This window comes from Sinocyclocheilus rhinocerous, unplaced genomic scaffold, assembly GCF_001515625.1.
Source record: "Sinocyclocheilus rhinocerous isolate Xijiao unplaced genomic scaffold, SAMN03320098_v1.1 scaffold4743, whole genome shotgun sequence".
NCBI lineage: Eukaryota > Metazoa > Chordata > Actinopteri > Cypriniformes > Cyprinidae > Sinocyclocheilus > Sinocyclocheilus rhinocerous.
Window position 1 is genome coordinate 172,559 of NW_015659388.1, and position 5,518 is coordinate 178,076.

General features: G+C 42.3%; 1 pseudogene; it reads left to right on the forward strand.

Moving 5' to 3' along the window:
* The first annotated feature begins 2,174 nt into the window (after window positions 1-2,174).
* Window positions 2,175-3,620, forward strand: LOC107723703 (uncharacterized; annotated as a pseudogene).
* Window positions 3,621-5,518: the final 1,898 nt, after the last annotated feature.

The window sequence follows — 5,518 nt, forward strand, 5'->3', positions numbered from 1 at the left end:
CGTTACACTGACCAAAGTGCTGAACAAAACCAATAATAAAATACAGGAAATTCTAAAATAAAGTAAAATTTAAAAAACAATAATAATAAAAAAATTGTAGTATCGGCAATAACAACAGTTTCACATTCAATTAATAGCCCGGAAAGGCGAGAGAGTAAAAATGTGTCTTAAGTCTGGACTTGAAAATAAAAACAGAAGAAGCACTACACTCTAGTCGGGGGCTGGAGCCATCGCTCGACCCTGGTCGGGGGCTTGAGTGAGCAGTGGCCGGCGGGCTTGACTGATGAACGGCCGGCAGACTTGACTGAGCAGCGGCCGGCGGGCTTGACTGGTGAACGGCCGGCGGGCTTGAGCGAGCTGCGGCCGGCGGGCTTGACTTCGTAGCGGCCGACAGACTTGACTGATGAACGACCTGCAGACTTGACTGATGAGCGGCCGGCGGACTCGCAGTACTTGCGGTGATCCCGCAGAATTCCCAAGCTTACCCCACGAAGGGAAAACTCTGCGGGCTAGGGCGGAAAAACGAGCGGTGACTTCCATGCCGCGGGAAGAAAAAAAAAGAAAAACTTTCATAACCGAAAAAACAAAATGAGGAAAAGGGGCACCACTTACTGTATTGGTCCGGTATTCTGTCACGGTTGCCTTCTGTGGTGAAACTAAGAACAAGGAGACGGGATAAACTCAAATTAACAGTCTTTAATCATCCAAGACAGGGTAAAACAAGGCAGGCAGGGACACAGGAAACACAACATCGACGTTCAATAACGGACCAACTCAGATAACACAGACAGTAACTTAAGTAAATGGGGTAATTGGCAAGACACACCTGGGAGCAATCAACAATCAAACACATGGGAAAACCAAATGAACATAGCAAACTATAATGAGGACAGGAACATAACCAAATATTGGCACACATGAGGGAAAACAAAACAAAACAAAACACACAGAACAGTCCTTGGGCGTGCCCTCCGTGGGCTAAACTCGGGGACAGGAGCCCTCCGTGGGCTAAACTCAGGAACAGGAGTCCTCCGTGGGCTGGACGTGGAGTCAGGGGCCCTCTCAGGGTTAAACTCAGGAACCGCTTCCATAGAGGCAACAGGAGAAGCAAGCAGCTTGGGAATGGCCTTCGTGGCCATGACAAGAGAAGCAGCCAGCTTCAGAAGAGTCTCTATGGACAAGACAAGACAAACTGGAATTATTTCTCTGGACAAGACAAGACTTAGAAGCACGGCTTCAGTGGACATGACTAGTAAGTAAGTAAGTAAGTAAGTTTTATTTATAGAGCACATTTAAAATTCAGCGTTACAGGAAACACAACATCGACGTTCAATACCGGACCAACTCAGATAACACAGACAGTAACTTAAGTAAATGGGGTAATTGGCAAGACACACCTGGGAGCAATCAACAATCAAACACATGGGAAAACCAAATGAACATAGCAAACTATAATGAGGACAGGAACATAACCAAATATTGGCACACATGAGGGAAAACAAAACAAAACAAAACACACAGAACAGTCCTTGGGCGTGACAGTAATATAGTAGGTTTTTTATTAAAAAATAAATGCCTTTCCGATGCGATATGAGATTTGAAAAGGAAGAAAAAATGTTCGGCAAAAGGCGAATTCGAACTCTGGTCGATCGCATCAAAACAACAATGGCACATGCTTTACCATCTAAGCCACTGGAGCTGTTGCTTGCTAGTAGTCTTTTGTAGTGTTGACTATCCCAATCACACGTAAGTGGGCAGAGTTAGTGTAAATAGCTTCTGCCAACAAGGCGGGCAATTTGCACTTAGTGTAAATAGACACTCCAAAAATCAACACTGATATACGTCATCTGCTGGAGCATTCCAAATTTCACACTACTAGGCACACTACAGCTTTTTCTGGAGGTGAAGTCATCAATGAGCTCATCATATGATAATTAAAACATTAATTAACGTTAATAAATGTTATTAACGTCAACATCCAAAAAAGTTTAACAGGATTATGGACATACCTGAAAGTGATGCACAGGCTTCATCTTGGGCTTTTTTACTTTTTCTTTTCTCTGCGCCGGAATGCTGATGATTTTTTCCCCCCCGGGCACAGATGTCCATTATGATCATTTGCAGTCAGCCGCAAACATGAGGTGAGGGCAGCACAGGTGCGGTAATGGCGCATCATGTGTAGCCTACGGACTACTGCGTTCACCGTAAAATGCATTTTTTATAAATGGGTGATTCTTAGACTATGGGCACTTTTATGTTCTTTGGTGTTGGTGCCCTTCGCAAACTGCATACTCGGTGTATAGGAAGCAGCGGTACTGGCAGGTTTATTTGGATCAATCAATTTGGCAACTAACACCTACAAAATAGCCAAACAATCCCAATTCTCCACATGGTTGATGGACCAGATGGCCACTGGTTTTCAACACATCACCAATAGCAATGATAACATTATCAAAGTGGTTAGATCCGAAGAGCAGGCGCTTCTAACGATCAGCCATACACTGTTCAATCAGACCCGTACCATCGAATGTGACTTAGCCTGCAGATCATATGCACAAGATTTGTTCACTGCAACAAAACAGGAAATTTTAGATCTTTGTCTTCATAAGACCCCAAGACATGTTTTGAATGATTTAATTGAAATTCTAGACCTGCATAGATGGTTCTCTTCAGAGAAAATGAAAAATGTTAGATATTCAGAACTATTGTTCACAATTATGATGTATACTGGAAATGAATGTGCTGGTTGCCTTGGGTTTTTTGCCACCTTTCCTTTAATGCACCCAGACCAAGTTTATCCAAATTCCACTACTATTCGCTCTGTTGGCGTGGTAGTTAAAAATCAGGTAATTAAATGGGACCACCTCACTGGATATATGACTTTGAAGGGTACCTTGGTCAAGGAGACCTTGTTTACCAGTCACACTTGTCATGAAACTCACAATTATGTTGTCTTTACATGTAACACACTACAACTTTTCTCTCCCAATGATAGTAAACTCATACATTTTCAATCGTTGCATGGCCATTCAAATGCTATTCAAGTGTCTCATACACAGTGGTGCGTTATCAGTGAGATGAATTCTTTCACATATGGAGGACTGACCTGACCTGCCAATCACTCCTTTTGCTTGGAAGTGACAGAGGACTTTTCCATGGGCCAGATCAACATCCTTGGAAGGATGCCACAGGATGCAGAGGTCTCACCATGGTGGGACGACACCTTCTATGAACACAGGACACAAGCCTTGGTCGAGACGATGGACTTGGCACAGAAAGTCATCCTTCAAACTGAATACCACCTCTCTCAAACACAAGTGGAGACAAACTTGGCATGAAAGACTGCACAGATTCTGTCTAGCTCATCTACTCGATCGGCCCAGACTGCATACATTTGGTGGGACTGGATGCTTCGAGGATGTGCTATTGGAAGCGCACTCATCTTCTCCTTCACGCTATTACAATGCTGCTACTTCAGATACCTCATCGGATCAGTGAAATCGTCCACCAACGCTATCCTAACTCTCAGTCCCCTACAACTACCCACCTTACATAGACTGAACGGACACTGCTGGAACCCTCGTAAATGGCCTACGGTGCCAAAGGGGGGAAAACTGTAAGGCTGGAGTCGGACCGTCTGGACTGAGGAACAACTTTTCCATAAGAGAACAAAGGACTTTCCTGAGAATTAACATTTGAACATAACACACTAACACATTTCTAATATTCAAATCCGTTAAAGGATTTTTAGGCTGCATTAATTAGGACAACCGGAACTGGGAACACTTCCCATAACACCCGATGTACTTGCTACATCGTTAGAAGAATGGCATCTACGCTAATATTAGTCTGTTTCTCTCTTATTCCGAGGTCACCGTAGCCACCAGATACAGTCTGTATCCAGTTCAGATGGTCACTGCAGTCACCAGGATCCAGTACATATCCAGCCCAGATGGTGGATCAGCACCTAGAGAGGACCTGTACAGCCCTGAATGTCAGCGGAGATCAGGACAACTAGACGAGTCCCAGAGACAGATCCCCAGTGAAGACCTTGTCTCCTAGACGGCCACTGGGACAAGACCACAGGAAACAATTGAATCCTCTGCACAATCTGACTTTGCTGCAGCCTGGAACTGAACTGCTGGTTTCGTCTGGCCAGACGACAACTGGCCCCCCAACTGAGCCTGGTTTCTCCCAAGGTTTTTTGGTTCCTTTCCGCTGTCGCCTCTGGCTTACTTAGTTGGGGTCACTTAATTTCCAGCGATATCGTCGACTTGATTGCACAGATACTATTTAAACTGAACTGAGCTGGAAGATGACATCACTGAATTAAATGATGAACTGCCTTTAACTGAAAATTGAGTGTTTACTATTATCATTTTGCATTATTGACATACTATTTTCCTAATTAATGCTGCATAGTTGCTTTGACACAATCTGTATTGTTAAAAGCGCTATATAAAGGTGACTTGACTTGACTTGAACACTCTCTTGAACACTCTCCTGCATAAGTAACAGCACCATCCGAGACGCACCACGCCGAGCAGTTCACACCTCACCATTACATTCTCCCCATCACTCTCTGTTCCCCATCCTTTCTCTCTCACCCAAAACTCACTGTAAATCTATGCAATGTTAAGTGTATACAACAAGTGAATTTACATGTTTGGTATCATTTGAAATGTCTCAGTGCACCTGGTAAAATGGTCTCATTGTCCCAGACATAGTACACTAAAAGTGTGCACTCCCCCAGGTCCCTCATTCAAACTACCTCCTGTATGTAAATAAGTGCCCTCTTCTACAGGTATCAATAACCCATTCGATCACAAATTCTGATAGCCCATTTGTGACCCCTTGAATAGGGGACCAAAACCTAATTATAATTGCAGACACCACCATTTGGTAAGCCTATTGTATTATCTGGGTATTTAAGTAAAGATGGCGAAGGGTTCAAGGAGTCTGTAGACAGATCTCCCTCACGATTGCTGTGTGTAGTCTTTTTCATTGTCAGGTAAATGCTTCTATATTGGTAACACTTTATAATAACGTTCAGTTGTAAGGCCTTTATAAGTGATTAGTTAATGATGAACTAATCATTTGCAAAACATAACTATGTGTTCATAAATGATTAAGAGGTGATTTGTTAATATTTTTATCTATGTTTTGTAGATTGAGTTATAAATCATTTACAAGTGATTAGATGATTAACTAATCATTTACAAAACATGTACGTTCACAAATGATTAAGTAATATGCTAACGATTTACCAATTTGTCATAAGTTATCTTAAAAAATAGCATATCATGAAATAATCAAACATATCCTTAGTAAATGGTTAATAAGTTACTAGTTAATATATTATTAATCACTTATAAATCATTGAAATGTCAACATTGTACTATTATCTCACAGCGTTAAAAATAATCCATGTGTGTCAGAGAAGACATCTGTCTACACCCTCACCAGTCAGCCCTTACATTGCCGTACACACTACAAAGTACTCAAAACCTGTTTACAA